This window comes from Emydura macquarii, unplaced genomic scaffold (assembly GCF_026122565.2).
Source record: "Emydura macquarii macquarii isolate MOO-44397 ecotype Brisbane River unplaced genomic scaffold, CSIRO-AGI_Emac_v2 contig_2636, whole genome shotgun sequence".
NCBI classification, from domain to species: domain Eukaryota; kingdom Metazoa; phylum Chordata; order Testudines; family Chelidae; genus Emydura; species Emydura macquarii.
In genome coordinates, this window is record NW_027132773.1 from 26,319,537 (window position 1) to 26,339,909 (window position 20,373).

A 20,373-nucleotide genomic window follows, 5' to 3' on the forward strand; every position below is an offset into this window, starting at 1 on the left:
CAGACTCCAGGCTGCTTCTGTTCTACATGCCAACCTTTAAGATGCAATGCAGGCAGAGTATAGTATTTGCTTTCTTTTTTTCTTTTTTTTTCCCCTCAGCTGCTGCCTGATTGCTTACTTCCGGTTCCCCATGGTATTTGGTTGACCAATCAGTTCATAACTCTGGTGTTTGTATCTTTGAGGTTTTACTGTAATGCACTATCTTGGCTCTCTTCCTTTTATGCTAGTGGTAAGCACTGAACCATGAGGTCTTTATTGTGGCATATGGGGCTGTACCTTTAAGAGCTGAGCTCACCAGATAAAATATGGCCAGGGCTCTGCAGAGCTCTTGTTGCTGTTACGCACAGCCAGTTAGAGCAAGATGCAGAATAAAACTTATCTCTTGCAAGCTCATTATGCACTGAGTGATCACTGAGCACCACACCTCTGACCAGAATGGCCTAAGGGCTGCAGGTATGGCAGCATTGTCTGAACCAGCCCTGGTCAATTATTCATAATTTAATTGAGACAGATTATTTCAAAGGGGGCTGGATGCACATAAGGCTAACGGCTCACAGAGATCATAGTTCACCAGTGCTACATTCAAGATCAATGTTTTAGGTGGAGCCCTATGATGGTATTGTGGCGGAGCTCGCCATATGCTAGGTGTGGTCTGCCTATTAAATCTCATTTTTTGTTCTAATCCTCCTGACCCACAGTGTGCGCATTAAATACACTCACCAGAAATGCCCCTTACCTCTGCTGTGCCTGCAACCAGGCTGTTTACTAAGTACAGACAGTTTCCCTAAATTCTGCAGTGGATGCTGCTATGGAGCCCCCTCCTGGAGAGTGTGCTACACAGCTTGGAGCTGTTACTCTTCAGCATGCTAAGAACCTCTGAATTGCAAGAGTAGCCTCTATGATTGGCACACAGAACTACAGCAAAGGCATATTTATTATACTTTACTTTTCTAGTTGGGACAGAAGCACCCCTGGTCCTAGGTCAACAGCAATAAAATTCCTTCACTTTCACCTAGTTAAAATGTATTCTCATAAGGTATAAAGTAAATAGCAGATGCTTGAGCCTGTGAAAGAAAAAAGAGATATTAGTTGGTAGATAAGTGGGGGATTTTGCTGGCACCACATGAGATATTCAACATGCTGACTTCAGCATTTACATAGTATGACATGGCTCAGATTGTACAATTTGGGCATGAAAATATGAAGAGCTGGGTTGGGGAGAGAAGGAGCAGAGGGAAGGATCCATGCAGGGAAGTGGGAGTGAATCAGGTGGTGTAAACATAATGGAGCTATAGGAATTGCATACTGGGATCTGTAAAGATAGGGTGTGAGCATGTATCAAAGTTCTATCTACGGGGGGGGGGGGGGGGGGGGGGGGTAAAGAGAGTCAAGAGGTGGTGTGGAAAGGCACCTCCTTCTCCTTTTGAGTCTCAGCATTTCTCCTTCTGATGGTGGGGGACCAGGAGTAAATCAGTCCTACTCTGTGGGTTGTTTTTAATTCTTAGCGTTGGTTTATTTTACAGTATTTACAAACTGGGCTTCTGGATAGGCCCAAGTAGTTCTCTTAAGCAAAAACAAGCTCGCAGCATGAAAGAAATCCATTTCCCTGCCGTCTCCCCAGAGATTGTCTTATTACACGGGCTTCTGGTTGCACGGGCTTCTAGTTCTTCCCCACACAGAGGTTAATCTGGTTATTTCTCCTAAAGGGAGGAAAGCAGCCTTCCACTTAGAAGCAACCTTTTCTCCCTGCTGCAGCTTGTTTCTCATCCTTCCTGCCTCTCTGTCTCTCTCTCTCACCAGAAGAGGGATTTTTAAAGGTCATCAGCAGCCACCAAACGTTTTACCCCTTACCCCTTTCCATGTCCCCCTCTCCCTCAGCCATGGTTGGGAGTCGGGGCCGGGAGTGGGGCCATGGTGGGCCACGGTTGGGGCCAGAGTTGCAGCCAGGCTGGAAGCCAGGGGCTGAGGCTGGGGCCACAGTTGGGGTTGGGTCTGTGGCCGGGAGCAGGAGTAGGAGTAGAGCTGCAGCTCGGCTGTGGGCGGGGCCTGAGGCTGGGGACAGGGACGGGGCTGAAGCCGTGGCTGGAAGCGGAGCCGCAGCCAAGCCAGCAGCCGTAAGTGGGTGCAGAGCCATGGCCGGACCAGGAGCCAGGAGCCTAGGCCAAGGCTACAGCTGGGAATGGGGCTGGAAGCAGAGCTGCGGCCTGGAGCTGGGGGGCCGGTGCCAGGGCAGAGTGGGGCTGGGTGGTGCTCCCTCCCCACTACCCCCATGGGCACTGGCCCATGCCCTGCCACATCCTCCAGAACATTCCTTCACACCCCTCTAGGAAGGCGTGCCCCACAGTTTGGGGACCTCTGCCTTAACTGGAATCAGATGTCTAGTTAACCTGAGGTAACCTCTTTTCAGTTCATAGGGAAATGGGCCTTTACCATGCCTGCTTTCCACCATTCTTAGTTGTCAGGTCTGACTTTGTCACAGGAGGTATAGAACTGAACTGGGATTTTATTTAAGGAATGTGAATATGCATAAATGGAGTCTTTTCCTTTCTGGAGCAAAAGAGCTAGGTTGGTTAAACCATGATTTGAGGACTTCAATATCTCAGTTGTAGGTCAGGGGTCTATTACAGGAGTGGGTGGGTGAGGTTCTGTGGCCTGTGTTGTGCAGGAGGTCAGACTAGATAATCATAATAATCTCTTCTGACCTTAAAATCTATGACATGTTGAGATACATAGGGAATTTCTATATCATGGGGAGTCCCTGGGGATGTGGGGAATTCATGAGAACATCAGATATCTATTGGATCTGTCAAGATTGAGCTAGTACAGATCCTGAAGCATTGATACAGGAACATATCCAGTCAAAAGTTTGAAAGAAGAGAAGCAAGTAAGCAAATAGAGTAACCTCCTCATATGGAAACTTGTGCATATGCTGTGAAAGCTGCTAGGTTGTTTTCAGAGCTCATGTTCAGCCAACACTACTCATAACAAGAGCAAACAAGAACAAATTCAGTTTATTAGCCAGGTGTGTACTACTTTCATTTCTGCTAGGTGGCCTCAGAGACCTTATAAGATGCAGATTTGTCAAAATTCATGGTCTCTCTCATCCTTTGTTAACAAAATTTCCTGACACACAGAATTTTCTATTTGTCCATTTCCTCCAGTTCTCTCTCTTCAGTCATATTAGTTTTCTAATTGGCTTTTTGTTGGTTTTTTTTTTTATTTTTATTTTAACCTTCCATTCTCTATGAACTGTCAGGAAATAGCTTTCAAAAAGCCATCTGCACTTATTCACTGCCAACACTCAACAAGATTTTAATAAGCATTGTGTGGTTTCTGGTTTGACACTTGCTTCTCTCTGTATAAAAAGCCTATTTCCTCAGCTGCTACATGGTTTGTCACTTCAAGAACATTTCCCAGTTGCTTTCTCAGCTGCCCAGTTTATACTCTCACTTTAAGCATCCCGTTAAACCTGAGGATAAGAGCAATACAGAAATTTCTCTGCTCCAGCTACAGGCCAGTTGCCTTGAATATAGAAGCTCTAACGCCCCACTGATCAGAATCCTTTAGAGGTGGAGAGGATACTTTTAAAGTGCTTATATGTTGTAAAAAGTGACTGTAAAAATGGTATTGTGTGGTTAAATGGCAGTACAGCTCAGTGACTTCCAGATTAAATACGCTCATTTTACAAGATGCTGTAACTAACTGCCATATCTGTAGCCTGATCTGAGATCTGAAAGTAAAAGTTGGCTCTTTTCATTCCCACACATCATCACTAACAGTAATAATTCTTGGTTCCATTCATGTCTTCTTTAAGCCTCGATTCAGGAAAGCATCCTTGTTCAGGGGAACACTTAAACATGCACTTAAGTCTCATGGGACTTCAGTATGCACTAAAGTTAAACATACGCATAATTGCTGTCCTGAACATTGATGGGTTTAACGATGAGCTTGAGTGATTTCCTGAATGGGAGCCTTTCACCTCTGCAAGCCCTTTGTCTTTACAGTGCACCAGTGGCTAGGCAATGGGAATGCCAAGACCCAAAAAATTGTATAACTGTTATCTTGTCTTCCCTTTCCCCACCATTTTTTCTCTCCTCCCGTACATAGAGTGTAAGCAGTTTCGGGTAGAAGTATACTAACTAGTTATTACACATATGCAGGAGGCAGTGTTTCACAGTGGATAGGTTACTGCGCTGGGAGTCAGGAGATCTGACTTATACTCCTGGTTGTGCAATTGAACTGCTGTGTAATGCTGGGCAAATCATTTGATCTGTCAGTGCCTCTGTTTCACCTCCCACCCTGTTTATACTGTGAGCAGTTCAGGGCAAGGGCTAGCACAATGGACCCTGATACTTATTTAGGGTCCCTAGATGCCATTGCAATACAAATAAATGGCAGCAGCAACAACTGAGAGCAGAGTATTACCCTTCATTTGGAACTTAATTAACAATTCTGATGATAAAGGAGCCAAAATAAAATCTAAGTCACTCATCTGTATCTGAGTTGCCTCTGAGGTACAGCAAGATTGTTGTGAAAACTTTATCACTGGAGCAAACAGATTTGTTGCATAAGCAAGAGCCGTCTTTACATACTCACTTTTCTGCATAGAACCACACTTTAATCAGAGAGATTTTATAGTTCAGAGATTCCTGCATATTTCCATTTGATATAGGTCTGAACACCTACAATATATTTTGTGTCAGCTTATTTTCACCTTATGCACATATAGAAGGCTTTACAATTGTGTGTTTAAAAGAAATACATTTTAGATGGGGTTTTTTTAACCCTTACATGAGTGTTTAAACGACTTTGCAAAAACAATGGTATAGGACCCCACATTTATTGTCTCATTTATTTTTTCATGTCACATTTGTTTAGTTTGCAAGTAAAATGATGAAGGAGATAATGGGGGCGTGGTGGGGGGTCTCCAGCTCTGCCCACTGTCCCTGGACATGGAAGAGCAAGCTGGGTTCTTCCACTGGCACTACAGTGATAAATGCCTGGATAGCTTCTGGCCCAAGTACCATCATCTGTGGTGAGATTCTACAGGTCAGATACTTCCCCCATATGTTCCTCTGTAATCAAATGCCTTCAGTGAGATAGTAAGGAGATAGCTGAGGGTATAACATGAAGACAAGGGGGGCACATGGGGGCCCTACAGCTGGAATTTATTTCTATTGATGTATGAGCCAAAAAAGAATGTGATTCACCCTCCCAGATTTTGCAAGGTTGACTACAGTTAAAAATAGAAAATAATTGCATTTTGCCTCTAAAGTCAGCTTGAGTAGGTCTGTTGAGTAAGTTTGATTTTCTACAGTCACTTTTCAAAGAAGAACTGCACTTTGAGCTGCATTAAGAATAAGGAACTGTGTGGCAGAACGGCTTTCTATGCCAGCCACACCTCAGGAAACTCTGAATCAGTGTAACACATGTCCATAATGGAATGAGTAGAGCTCATCAGAGAAATTTCGACAAACAATTTTTCCATTGGAAAAAAAAATGCTGCTTCGTCGAAACCTCAGAGTGGAATTGTCGTTTCTACGACCAGCCCTAGAAATGAGCTGGGTGTTGGCAGTGCTATTTTCTAGCTCCAGGGATCAGTTTTCCTCCCTGTGATGGGCTGTATAAACCCCACACTGGGAAAGAAGGGGTTAAGGAACAGTTCTGGCTCTGCCCTGCTGAACCTGCAGTGCCTGCTCCAGCTGGAGGAGCTTGAAAGTGAGCTACACAGCTCAGAAAAGGGCAGTCAGGGTAGGAGGACAGAAAGCTCCTCCTGAGTAAAGGCCTAGCTGGAGCCCTGGCTAGAGGAGAGAAATCTGCAAGAAGCAGCTACCCCAGCCCCTAGCCTTTCCCTAGCCTTAGGGAACCCTTCAGTCCATTGTTTGATAGATCACTTGTGATGCTTTCTAACCACGCCATGGACTGGTTGGGTAAGTGGTAGGAAGTGGCCCAGAAAGGCAGCTCTGAAGCACTCCTTGGTGTCTGATATCGCTGTCTCTGGTGGGACTCTGGACTAGAGCCCAGTTGAGAGGGAGGGTGCAGGCTCCCCTACCAACCTCCCTCCTGCAAAGGGGGAACAAACCCCTTCATCCCTGAAGCTAAAAGGGATAGCGACATTGTAAGCCCTGAGGCAAGAGTGCACAGCTCACAGAGGCCTGGACCTGAGCTGAAGACTCTTTCCTTCTAGCCATTGGTATTGTAACTCCTGTGAAGTTGTATACCTGAGGCTGTCATTGTTTTACCTTTCCTATTCAGTTCTGTAACACCCCTTTTTACAGCCTCCTTTGATTTAACCCTATGCATTCAGGCAAGCAGTACTACAAAACTGAACACGGAAATCGAGTCACCCATGATTTTCACTGAAATAATGTAGATAGCTCTCAGTTCATCACACTGGCATGGTCAAAATCTTTACACAAATAAGAAAGCATTGGAGCATGAGATGTGTTTTAAACAAGAGCAATAAAAAGCACCAGAAATGGGAAAGAGAACAGAAACCTCACAAACTGCAATCCTTTCATCCGATTTCTCCAATTTGGTTGCAGACAAGAACTTGTTTTCACTTTTATTCCTGAACAAACACTCCTGCTTGTCAAGCTTTTTACCCTTTGGTATTCGTAGTTATCATAACTTCCTATTTATCTTCTGATATTAACACAGTTCTTAAACCACCTGCTGCTACTTGAACCCCTGATGCTCTATTACCAGGAATTTGCAGTCTGCTCTCCTCTTTGTTCTAAATTTCACACTGTATGTCCTCTCATCGCTCACTGAGAGCTGAAGTAGACCAACCGTTTTAAAAAAACAACACTTGTTGGTTCCTGTTTTGTTATCCAGCCACAGTGTCTAAAAAAAGGAGGTTCTGTCAATTATTTTCATTCACACTTCATGCCAATATCCACTAAATTCATATGGAAATGTTTCCCTTAATTTCTTCGTTATGTTGCTCTCTCTAATCACTATCACACTTTCTTTTGACACTTTTCACTCTCCCCAAGAAGCCTGTATTGCCCATATGTTAGAAAGCAATCTGCATCTTTTCCTCTTTTTGAATGTGGTATTGGCCAACAGTGATTCTTCTATTTCCAGACTTGTTGAGAGAGTCTTTTTGCACAGGTAATAAAGGAGGATTTATGAGGCATTGACTTACCGAATTTTCCTTCACATTCTGTAACAGCTCATCTCATGGGGACAGCTTTGCTTCAGGTCATCAAAATCTTTCTTCAGAATGCTAATGCTGCTCTGATAATTTCATTTTTTGTTGCTGCTTCTAGTCATTTAAACTGCATTTGATAACTGTCACATTTTCATGAGTCTGATTAACTGTATGTTTTGTACAGTTCTGTAATGTCAGTTGTCCTTAGTTAATGGCACACATTCCTTTAAATGTGTTTGTGCCAATTTCTCTTCCTGTGATACTGTTGTTTACTGTAAACAGGGCAGGATTTCATTATCTGAAATGATAACTCAATAAGGTAATACAATATTTCCTTATTAATGTGACAGACACCATTACGCCGACCATTTGGCTATTCTGGGCAAACAGCTTGAAGTTGTCACTCCGTGTTTACTAATGCAGTTGTAAAAGCCAAAGAAGCTGAACAAAACTGTTATTTTCCAGGATAGCACAGTGTTAGGTGAATAGCTGGGAATGCCAGATACTCTCATAGCCAGCTTATTACATCAGACAGATTGCTCATTACTGAGACACCATCTGACCCAGAACCCAGTCCTCCAAGATGCTAAGTACCTCCTATGCTCCCTTTCTAAGTGATTATACCATATGCATAGCTTAAGAGTTTTATTACTAAAATAATGCTATTGCATTGCTTACAGGAAACCTTTTGAATATTTCTTGTTTCAAAAGCTGACACATCTTCACAACAGGTAAACAGACTCTCTCTCACATACACACAATCTAAATCATATTAGTTTATATGTACTCTCATGTCCTTCAATCCCTGTAATGATGGTATGACGGGGAAACAATACTAAAAGATTATTTGTAAAGCACAGACTAGATGTGTGGTTTTTAATGTCAGATCCCCTGATCTTGGCTGCTGTCTCATCTCAACAATCCTGGACATCAGTTGATAAGGATCCTTAAACTCTTGCTCATGCAAGATCACTAGCTAACAAGGTTTTCTCTTTCCTGGCTTGATTATGGACAAAGCCTCTGACTTTGCAGGAACAACCAAAAACTGTCTAGATGACACTGCAGAGCTGTTAATGGCCCATTTGTCTTGTGGAAATTATTCAGTTCAATATGAGCCTCAGGAGGGCTGGGGAATGTAGAATATCTTTTCTAGTTTCATCTGACCTTACTAACAGTTGCCCCCTTTCCAAAGCTTTTAGCTTTTTCTCTGACTGTGATTTTGCCTCTTTTCCTGGAAGCTATTTCCCCTCTGCCCTTGTAGCACAAGATGCCAGTGAGGTAAAACTGTAAAATTGGACTATTTTTTCTTTCTTAACAAAACATCAGAACAAAATGAGCAAATTTCTATATGTTTGTTTATCTGACAATGGAATAAATGCAGCCCAAGATTTCTGGGGGCATCTCTTATCCTTTATTTTCCTTTGCAAAGGAAATTTTTAATTATTGGAGTTGAAATGCTTTAAAATACACCAGATACTGATTTGCAGTTCTTATAGACAGATAATTAGCACAGCACATGCACATTTAAAAACACATGCCAGGGAGTGTCAGAGCTGATTTCCTCTGTTAGCTGATAGAAGTGATTCTCACAGTATTGTTAGCAGCATTTTCTTATTTACTTACAGAAACATAACAGACAAAAAAAGTAAGGAATCTACAGTCTAGTAAAGAATCTACTTTGTTTACTTCATCAGATTAAATAAATGCTGAATGTGTGCGCCATGGCTCAGGATGAAAGTACTTCTTTAAAAGCTCCCTTCAGAGAGGTTAAAGAGCACCAGTAGAAAGTACATCTTTAAAGGAAAACAGTCAATTTGAAAGTCATGTTTCTATCTTTAAAAATGTAAACAATTGAAAAATAAAGATTCAGGATATGTTATTTAAAGAGTTCTCTATCAAAAGATTGAATTCTTTAAAATATAGTTTTAAAGGTGGCTTTTCAAGACCTTCCATTATAGCTGATGATAAAGAAAAACAGAATGTGATGCACATCAACAATCTGACACCACAATTGCTACTGAAATTTCAAGCACCCGAGTTAATTTTATGTCAGACCAGCTCTTGCAAAATGCTTTTGTGCCTGGTTTCAGTAATACTAACTATGGTTCAGTTATAACTGAATCATATACTATATAGCCAGGGGACCTCATCTGCTATGAGCAAGTGGGACAGTTGCCGCCCCCTCTATACTCTTCAGCGGTCTTTATGCTTCACTTCCCCTCCTCCCCCACACTGACTTTGCAGGATATAAATTATTCACTATAGGTAATGTTCTATATGCTGACATAACTTTGTCCCTCCTTAATTTTTCTATAATGACACCTCTATATATAGCTTCTCTCTTCTTCCCCTTATTCAAGCACTGGACTTCTTACCACATTGTCTAAATAATCAATTTATATGGCTATTAGTGTAGAATCTGATCTCCTAGAAGTCCTACTCTTGATTACTGTAAAAACAAAAACAAACACAAACAAAACATACCTTTTTGTTCCTAACAACATTTGTCCACTGTTTTCTGGTTCAGAAAAAAAAACTCTTCCTGGTTTAAATCCCTGAGTTATTTCTGTACTTTTGTACCTTTTTTGGCAAGTGTTCCTTCACGGTAAGGTGGAGGAAATGAAAACCTTTGGTATAAGTTATTACTAAATGACTCCTATAAGATTGAGCAGTCAAAGTTAATGTGTTGAAAATACATCAAGATCAGACAACAGGCTTGCACCTGTTTACGCCAGGTCTTAATCTGGCCTACAAATGTGTATTTATTTGCTATGCATTCCCTGGCTCCCCTACTCTACAATGACAGCACTTGAGCAGACTACTGCAACCATGAGCAAAGCAGTCTGCCCTCCTGGTTTCAGCTGCAGAATCAGAGCCTGTATATGTTCTAAAAGTGAAAAGATTATTTACAACACCAGCATAATTATTTTATCACCTTTTATTGCCCGTCCAGTTATATAATCTCTCTCTCTCTCCCATCCCCATCAGTTTCTAAGGGCTGCTGATGCCGCACTACTGAATTCAATGGGAGTTTTGCCATCAACTTCAGTGGTATACAATTTGGCCTCTAAAGCACACCTGATAATATCTAGGTGTTATAACCACAACTAAAAAACATTTCATGTGCAAGGCTCTGATGTTCCATCTCGCAGCCTCATGTAGACACTTGTGAACTAGGGCAGTAAGTCAACTCATCAGAAAACATTGCCTCTCTGTGATTACGGAGAGTAGGCAAAAATAAATAAATAAATCCTCTTACTGTATTTGAGCTTTTATTTTCTCATACTAAAATCCATCATCAAATATCTAACTTTATTTGTTGCTGAATCCTATTTACTCGTCCAAGTATACCAAAGGCATATTATACAGTGATATATTTATTATGCTATTCCAAGATACAGCAGCCTTGATTCTCCTCACTCTTGCATCGGCAATGTCATTGATTTCCAATGGGATTTACACCAACATTCAACAGAATGGAGAATCTTTATTGTGCCATAAAAGTGAAAAATCCTGCAAAAACATAGTGCCTGAGGTTCTTACTCCAGCAAAATTCTCAGTGCCTTTGTTGCCTTCAATGGAAGTTTTGCCTGAGTAAAGACTGAAAGGTTCTGGCCCAAGGCTGGGATATGGACTGATGGCTATGAAAGTCAGCTGTGTTAGTGGCTAAATAAAAAAATAGCAAACACAGTCTGTTCTGTATTTTTAATCATGTATTCTTTTTTCTTCTCTACCTTTAGTAGCTAATTCACATGAGCCTAAGAATGGGTGAACCTGATAGCATTTTGGATTTTGTGAAAAGTTTAGAATTTTTATGTTTGGGGTTTTCCAATTCTTATATATATTATATATAATTTTCATCCTTAATTTAAACCACAGATTTCACTTGGGATAATTTTGTTTTTGTGTAATGCCCATCACTAGGATACCCAATTGATTTTTTTTTAATTGCAATTCTAAGCAAATGAAAACAGGTTTAAAATAATTTCTTCTCCTAGTACAACTCAGAAACTAAAATTTTTAAAAGTAATCAGCTGCCTAGAAATCACACTTTTGCCAGAGCCAAACAGAAATTGAATCTCAGAAGTTCAGAATCAGATCTTTTACCAATATTGTTCCTTTCTTTTGCTTTTTTCTGTTGCTTCTCACATCTCTCTTTGTTTCTAATGTTAGTTGAAAAGGTGAGTGACTATCTGCAATACATACTTGAGGATGGAACAAGCCAAGGTGTGTAACTAACATGGAGAGTTGAGCTGTTATATTTGTGTGAGCTTGTTTGAATACAGAATGCAGTTCAATTCCGCTGCTTACTTACCTCAGCCAAAACATAGCAATCTCTCTTTGTTTTCTCTTTTACTGCCTTTGTTATTTCCCTTAATTACATCCTGTTCTTGCAGACTGATCACCTAGAGTTTGTGTCTGTCTTGTCTCTATTTCTTGCCAAAAAGCTGTCCCACTGGAACCCTCTTAGTTTGGCAATGCAATTTATTCACATAGGAGGTAACTAATAAATAATTTACATAAATAATGTAAATTAGGAGAATACACAAGTGGAAGGAATTGGAAAGTTATCTTTAAGGAATTATATTAATGGCTGTAGATTATACAAGACAATCAATGTCTTTGGCAGGTGATTAAATGCTGAAACAAAGCTGTGTATTAGTGCTTATGGGAAGACAGATGGGCAAGAAGAAGTGTTAGAAGAAGAAATATTAGAAGAAGCAATTGAATAACATATGGACACAGCTGGAAATGAACTAGAAAAAACAGATTTTTAATACCTGCACTCCTCTTTATCTCTGAATTTTGAGGAGAGGAGGAATGAAACTGGGAGGTAAATGAGTAGGGTTGTCAGGAAAGAGATGATCTGGTGGGTAATGACATAGTGGCAGGTTCTTGATCAGCAAGGGGTGGTGATTGAAGCACCTCAGGAAGAAGGTTGGAAGAAAGAATAGTGGGAAGGAGGTGGGATAGGAGTACTGATGTATAGAAGATAGAGGGAGCAGGAGCAGAGGTAAGAAGGGGAACCAGAGAAGATACGAGAAGGAAGTGAGGATTACAAGTTTTTGGTGGAAAATAGGCAGAGAAGAGGACAGCAGCGGAGAGATGGAAGCAGTGTGACTACAAGGGATGGATGGGGGAAGTATGTGAAACCAAATAGGCAGAGAGATTTGACCAAGACCCAGCTGGATGGGACACTAACATAGGCATTCAGCTGATCAGTGGTGGTTGAAGGAAGGAGTTTATTTGGAATGTTACTAGATGCCCAGAAGCAGCAGCAGGCCTGCAAGGGGTGATGGCCAACAATCTCCAGGAGTGCTGTTTTGGCACATTCCTTCTTGGTGAATGATGTAGCAGGGGAAATCATCATGCTGGGATCTGAGAGAGGATTGGTCAGTTACTTGAACACTACTTTTATGTATTACTTGCTGAGTACAGGCTGCATGCTCAGCACTGTCCAGAACACGGCGGTTGCTTAGACCCTGATAATGTTACAATCTAAAGCAAACATAGACAATGGTTCAGACACACCAAGCACTGGGGACCAGGAGATGGATTCATTACACAGGTGTGCTGCTTGTTTCTTCTTCTATTTTTTATAATTAAATAGCAGCCCTTCGGTTGGTTGATTATGGCAATTCTTGCTCACATGCACTGGGTTAAACCAATATCAAATTTGGGATCAAATATAAATGTTTTCCTAGAGGCATATTGGCAGAAACATTAGGAGAGTTTTCACTTCCTGTAGGTAGAGAAACATTCCAGAGAAAGTTGGGGGATGGGAGGGAAATTGTGTAAGAATATGTACTGAGGCGGAGTGGTCTCCCCCTGGACTTGAAAGGAAGGGACCACTATACTCCCCCTGGTGGGCGGAGCCAGACCTGCCCCGCCCCCCTTGCCAGAAGCAGGACAGGAAGTATAAAGGGAGGACCCTGCAGCTCAGTTGGGTGGGAGTCATTTCTCCAGTTGATGCAGGACTCCAGTACTAACCAGCACTGTGCAGCACCCTACCTCAGAAGGAGACTGACCCTGGAGAAATGTTGCTGGGGCTGCTGTCTGCAGCATAATGTGAGGAGACAGACAACCCTTGGACTATGGAACCCCCCATCCAGACTATGGTAAGAAGTAGCCCAGGGAAACCTGACTTTAGTTCAGTTTTGTTGCCTGAGCACAAGTCAGCATTTTTCAGCTGGATTCCCACTGACCCTTAGCTGGGGCCCAGGGGAGTAGGATGGGCCCAGGTCCCCCAACCCCCTGCTACCAACCCCCCTTTGGAGATGGCAGCCTCCCAACCTTAGGCTAACAGACCTGTGTTGGTCTGCTGTCTGCCTGAGCCAAGATGTCAGGCGATAGAGTCTACTGTTTGGTGCTCTGCAGTGCCTGAGGGCCTGAGCTCCTAAACTGTTTGGTGCTCCCTGCTCTGCCCTTGCCAGAAGGCAAGAGCCTTAGACTGTGTGTTTGCTGGCTGCCCTAGCCCGGAGGCTTAGGCTAACACCTGCTCTCTGCCACCCAGGGGGCCAGAGCCTCTCTTATAGACTCTTGATTGATGTCAGCCTTAACCAGGAGACTCTGGGCAGGGCCAGAGATTGCTGACTGCTCTGTCCCACCAAGGGGGCTAGGCATCAGACTCTTGTTGTTTGCCCTGCTAGGGGGGGCTGCAAACTGTAGACTACTTGCTGCTCAGCCCACTGGTGGGACCTGCGTCTGACTGCTGCTGCCCAACGCAGCAAGGCAGAGTGGCCTCCCTCCCCACTTGAGAGTGAGGGACCACTAGAGCATATACAATATCATATGTAAGTATATTATATCTGAAAAGTCGGGGCCAGGGGAGGAAAAGTGGAAGACATTATGAAGCATATGGACCTATGAAAAATCTGGGGGTCAACTATCCCCCTTGGTCCACAACAAATGATGGCCTTCCCTTTAGGGCTTTAAGTGGGAATCATCGGATAAATTTTGTAGGATACACACACCTAGTCCTATTTCCTTCAGTTGAAGATGTAACCCACAGGCTTTATACTGCAGCATTTGACTCTGTTTCTCTGGGGGAGGGGACATGGATTTTAATTGGATACTGTGTGTCTTTTCACATGTGCATTGAGCAGGGCAGGGCAAGTCAGTTAGAAGGACACAGAAACATCCAGAAATAGGGTGTGGCAGTTACTAGACATGATCAGTAGCTGCGTACAAATTTTTCAATGTAGGTAATCCACCTTGCAGGTCCCACCAGTCACTCACTGTCTGAGAGCTGAGCCCATCACAAGGGAGAAGGTATAAATACAGGCATTACAGACAGCGCTGTGGATTCAGTGGCTCATGGACACAGGACCAAAAAATGTGGCTTCTGTGAGGGCTGGGTGCCAATCTCTTTACCACTTTGGATACAGGACAGTGCTATTCCTGCTTTATTTACTATGGAAGCCTTCTAGTAGAACAGCATTTAGTCCACTGTGGTGTGGTTTGTGGACCTGGAGGGAGGGTGGGAGGATGGGGAGCATTTGTTACCCCTAGAGGCTACAGAGCCTGTGGTACTTACCATTAGCCATCAGCTCACTGCACCGAACTGGGATCCTGTCTTCATGAAAAGAGAGAACGGGTCAGTACAGGGTTTGAATTCTTGCCTGATTTAGCTGGGCTTTTGGGGAGAAGACAGTGCTGGATACAGTGGGATATCCCTTATAGAGATACAGGAAATGGATATTTTATATGTTGATCCCATCCACCTTGGATACAGGCTACAGATTTCTATTTCACAAGAACTGAGAGAACCAGGCAGCTCTTACCCCAAGGGCAGGAATGCTGCTGTCTGTGGAGACCCCAGACTGTTTGTTGACAGGGTTCTGAAGTGCTTGAAAGGACTTAGATGCTGCCATTTCTGAAGCTCTGAAGAGTCCAGATGACACACACACACACACACACTATGGTTAGACTATGCAAACTGAGAAATCATCTCTGAGAGAAAATGAGAGCGAAAAGTGTTTTGAGGTGTGTGTGATAAAGTATGGAATATCTTATGTTGAAACCTTTAATATATTTGAATGTTTTATAACAGTAAAAAAAGGGGGTGTTTGTATATACAGAACACCAGTAAATTTACTGTTTAATAGCTTTTGTTTAAATGTTGTTCATAGTATTCTCATACTATTTACAATATTTTATATTATTTACAGTGTGTTTTGTGTGCATTAACTGTTTGTATTACTAAGAAAGAGTGTGGTACTTTCTCTTTGAAATTGACTGGAAACTATTAACATCTATTTATCAGGGTTTTACATACAACAGCCCAAAGGTTTAACTCTGTGTAATGCTTTCTGAAAACTCCTGAAGAACTCTGCCTGTGCTTCCACAAAAAGTTAAGCTGAGGTGCAGGAAGAGGGGGAGTATATAGTTCTATAGAATATGGCATCCCATTATAGAGACAGGGCGAATTGGTCTTCTCTGTCTGTGCTCCTGTAACCAACAAGCCATTTATTGCAAGAACAGGTGCAGGATAGGAACTTTATTTTTTTATTCTATATTACAAGAAGAAAGCCACAACATAATAAAAGGACCGATTTTGGTGATTGGTTCTTTATGTTTGTGTGTTTGTTTTTTGGCTTTGTGAATAATTGAAAGTTGCTGGTTTCTCAAGCTTTCCACTCATGTCATTTTGCAACTCTTATGCTATGAAGCTTTTCTCCCGCGGTCACCACTTTGTTAACTGGTTCATGTTGGTAGTTACCAAATGTTGTTGTTTGTGGGGGTTTTTTTTGTTTTTTGTTTTGTTTTTTTTTGTTGGGGGCTGTTTCTCAGTGGCTTATGTAAAATAAATATATTGCCTCAGGCCATTTGCAACTGAGTGGTGTCCACATTACAAACAACAGTGTTAGATCAGTCATGAAACCATTATGAAAAGGAGATCTCTTCTGTAGAGATGGTCCTACCAAATCAGGGTTGGAGCACATTAGTAGAGCATAGCAGTGCTTGTTACCTACTATGCCTGTTGCATGGATAACAGAGGTCTTCAGTTCCTAGTACTGTCAATACAGCACCTTTCACAAGCACTAATAATCTCAGGTTTATGCAGTTTCTGTTCTGAGACCAATCCACACTAGGCTTTATTAGATAAGACTCTACATATACATTGTTATAATTAATTTGAAAATTTAGGATTGTCTGAAAGTGAGAAAAATCTAGGCAAAAGAAATGATAGAATTTGTAAAGTGATCTGAAGGAATCAAGCATTAGATCTACATTATGGTTATAGTCTCACATGATTGCAAAAAGTGTAGTTAAGAATGATCATGTAAGTTTAAGCAGGGTTAGGTGACATAGCACTGAATGTGATTTGCCCTGGACTAGACTGACCAACCGGTAATATTCAGCACGGTGTACACTAACTCAGCTCCCTGCAAAAATGTCTGAATGCAATAACATTTTGTGAAGCTGTTAGTGGGACTTCCTTATATTTACTGCAAATTTCACCCCACTCACAGGCTCTGCTAAGAAATAGTTTGCACTAACCTTTGTTGATAAGTGTCACAATATTTCACAATAAAAAGCAGCTGCCTGTGTTTTAAATAGGTTTTGCAAGTGTTTTTCTTTTCATAGCACACTGGGACATCTATCAAAGGAATAGCCTGAAGCTCACTGCTTCTGTATTGCTTATTGAGACGCAAGAAGTGAACTGGATATAAATATCCCCATCACACTTACCAAGAAATGAAATCCAGCAATAAAGTAAAGTCTAGCGATGAGAAGGTACATCAGTGGTGGACTTTAGACAACACTTTTTTAAAAAGGAACTCCAGTGATTATTCAGAGCTCTGCATCCTCTGGTACCTGAAAGGGAATTTTTAGAGTCAGATATTGACCTCATTTGGGTTGCACTAGGCTATGATGGGGACAGAATGTGGCCATTAGGCTGTATTAAATGTTGGACGTGTGCTGATGCCCCACAACGTCAAAGGGTTAATTTTCACATTTTCTAATTAAACTGATATTTGAACCTGTGGTGATTTGTTTCAAAATGTGATAAATGAAAATATTCTGCTCTTAAAGGGATACTGCCAACATAATCTAAAATCTGATTTTTTTTCAACATATTTTTGTTACAATAGCATCAACAGGGATTATAATTAAAAAATTAGAGAAATTGGCACAAGGGATGCTAGCATATTTCAGTGAAGGATCTGGTTCTTAGTTAGGCAGCTGCCCCTGTTTGTGCTGATCTGTTGCAAAACACATGAGATGTAACATCATTTTAAGAAGAAAAGGAAAGTTGGAATGTAAAACCACAAACTTTGGCAGGGGGATTTGGTAGCAGGTACAGCATCTGAAACTACCTTAGCATTGATTAGATTTCATGGTGGTGTCCTTTAAATTTTCAACTTTTTAAAATCTATTCATTTAGAGGATGTAGGCAGGGAAATAGAAGCAGTGTACAAAAATGAATCAACCACACTGAGGCCTAAAATTGGATTTGTGCCCAATATTCTTAACTTATTCATCTCAATGCGTTAAAGAGCTCAAACCGTTGCGGCACTCGAAGAACACTGAAGCAGTTTCTTTTCACAGAAAAAGGCTGGCATTAGACATGGGCTGGATAGCTACCTTAGTGTTGTCAACCTACAATTTTATCAAGAGCTTTGCAACATTTGGTATGTTTTAGAGCAGGTCAAAACTCAGAATTTCCATTCAAAGGGAAAATCTGACATTTCAAAAAAATAACTCATTCCCATTAGAGCAAAGACTTGAAATATCTCATAAAACAAATTTTCCTCCAAAAAATCGTGTTGAGTCAATCACAACTTTTTGTTCTGATAAAATCAAAATGTTTAGTTTTGATTTTTGACTTTTTAATATTTTTACATTTTGTCAAAATATAAAAATAAAATTTATCTCAGCTTTCATTAAAGAGTAAATGTCTAGTCTTTATGGTTGCAGAGAAGTCATTGTAAGGATAGCAACTCTATCAGGCAGGGGGACTGGAATAATACCATCATGTGACAGATTCAAATTCAGGTCTTGAGTCAATGGGGAACTCTGAAGAGGCAAAACTTTGAAGGACTGATTCTATCAGGTGCCATCTGTGAAGTATACATGACACATTTCAAATCCATGGAAGTTTAAAGGGCCAGGAGACATTCAGCACCTTACAGAATGGGGCTTTAGATGTTGAGGGAAGGGGGGGTCCATGTAGGTGAATCAGTCACAAGTAACACTTCTAAACTCATAGAGCAACAATGTTCTGTGGAGAGAGCCACATACATACTTCCTGGGTCAGAGGGGACATTGTTGGCAAGGAGAAAAGCATACACAAATCTGTACTGAATAGTCAAGATTTTCCGTTATATTTAAACAATAAAGTAAGTGAATATTGCAGTTCTTAGGAGTTTGGCCTGTATAAAGATAGCCGAATTTGGCCATTAATCCCTAAAAGGACAGCAATAGGATTGAAAAACAGAAATGTCATGATCCTGTTGTCACACTATTTGGAATCAATAGCCACAAATCCATCTGGCTGCATTATTCCTCGTGAGCTGCAGAGGGGAAAATAGCCTGTATCTGTGACCTCCTGTGGGCTACAGTTCATGTCTAAACAGAGAGAGGCTGTATCTGTGAAAAAATGCAGCAGGTTAAAAAAGGAAGATATTGAGAACTGTACTTGTTATTAATTCTGTAAATAATATATTTTACTGTTAGTGAAATGGTGAGATTGAGAATTTTAGGCTACAATAATCAGGAAACGTAAAAGATTCTAGTTCCCATAGCTAAGTTAACTAAGTCACATTTGTAATATTTTCTGTCTAGGTACTTATATGGTCCCCATCACCATGAGCACCTCAGACATAGGTGGGGCAGTATTATTACCCCTGTTTTATAGGTGAGGAAGTGGTAACAATAATAATACCCTATCTCCAGGCATAAATTCTCACAGGCTGGACCCTGTGTCATATGCCCCATTCCTGTCTCTGTTGCAACTTCAGCAGATTTTTTCCTTGCAAAAGCCCAGAACATCTCCAGATTTTCCCTCAAATGGATCACGTATTGCACCACACTTGTTTTTGGGTTCTGATGTTGCCACATATGAAGGAGGACAGGTGACTATCTCCTATACAGTAGTTTGAATAGGGAGAACCCTGTAGATGCCTGCAGCACTTAAGGTGACCAGATGTCCCAATTTTATAAGGACAATCCCATTATTCAGGGCTTTATCTTACATCGGTGCCTATTATTCCCCATCTCCATCCCAATTTTTAACTCTTGCTATCTGATCACCCTAATGCCACTTCACAGATAGCAAATAGGAGGGGTGGGAGCAATCGGTCCCAGTGATGGGAAATCTGAGGCCACAAACCTTCGCAACTCTTTCAGCATCTTATTAAAGCGATCTACCAGCCCAATTGTCTGAGGATGGTAAACCAACATCGTTAAGATGTTGATTTTCAACAAGCTGCACAATGCCTTCGTTACCTGTGAATGCTAGTTCCCTGGTCAGTCAGTATTTCCTTCAGTATTCCCATACGAGCAACAATTTTTATCAATAGAGGAGCAATGGTCAGTGCAGTAATTGAGTGAAGGGATATGGTGTCGTGGTACCATGTGGCATAATTTGTATCACCAATATGTGTTGATATCCAGCTGCATTTCTTTTCCCGTACTCCCACCAAGTCCATACCAGTCCTCTTGAGTACTCCAACCACCAGGAGAGGACTAGTGGGACCTTTGGTGGTCTTCTTGGGCCCCGCCCACTGACATTTAGGGCATAACATATAGTCAACAGCACTGGAGTCTCGGTAGAAGTGGAGGAGGCACAAGGCCCTGCCTCTGTTCAGCCTCTTCGCCCAAAGGCCCCGCCCCTCTCTGTGGCCCCACCCCATTCTTCTTCTTCTCCTCTGAGGCCCTGCACCCTGGCCAGGCTGGCACTGGAACCGAGCTGCAGTAAGAGCTTCTGAGGGAGTCCGGGTCATTGTGGGGAGCCCCAGACCTTCCACCTGCCCTGGGCGGGGTGCTCAAGAGCAGCCCCTTGCCTGTGTCCCCACCATCCAGGGCAAATGGAGGGTCCAGGGCTCCCCACAGTGGCTCGGGCTCCTAAGGCGGCTCTTACCACTGCCTGGCTCTGGCTTCTGGTCTGGCCAGAGGGCAGGCCCCCAGGGGGAAGAGGAGCAGGGGCGGGGCCACTGGGAGGGACCGGGCCTCATGGCAAGCGGGGACTAAGACCCACTTCACCCTCC

At 42.1% G+C, this 20,373-nt stretch overlaps 1 long non-coding RNA gene across 1 annotated transcript; it reads right to left on the reverse strand.

Annotated features, from left to right (window-relative positions):
* Positions 1 to 958: 958 nt before the first annotated feature.
* Positions 959 to 16,898, reverse strand: LOC137163694 (uncharacterized). Its single transcript, XR_010922789.1, has 3 exons — positions 16,853 to 16,898; positions 14,694 to 14,732; positions 959 to 1,064 (listed from the first exon to the last, which is right to left on the reverse strand). It is a non-coding gene; the product is annotated as an uncharacterized lncRNA (long non-coding RNA).
* Between the last annotated feature and the right edge of the window lie 3,475 nt (positions 16,899 to 20,373).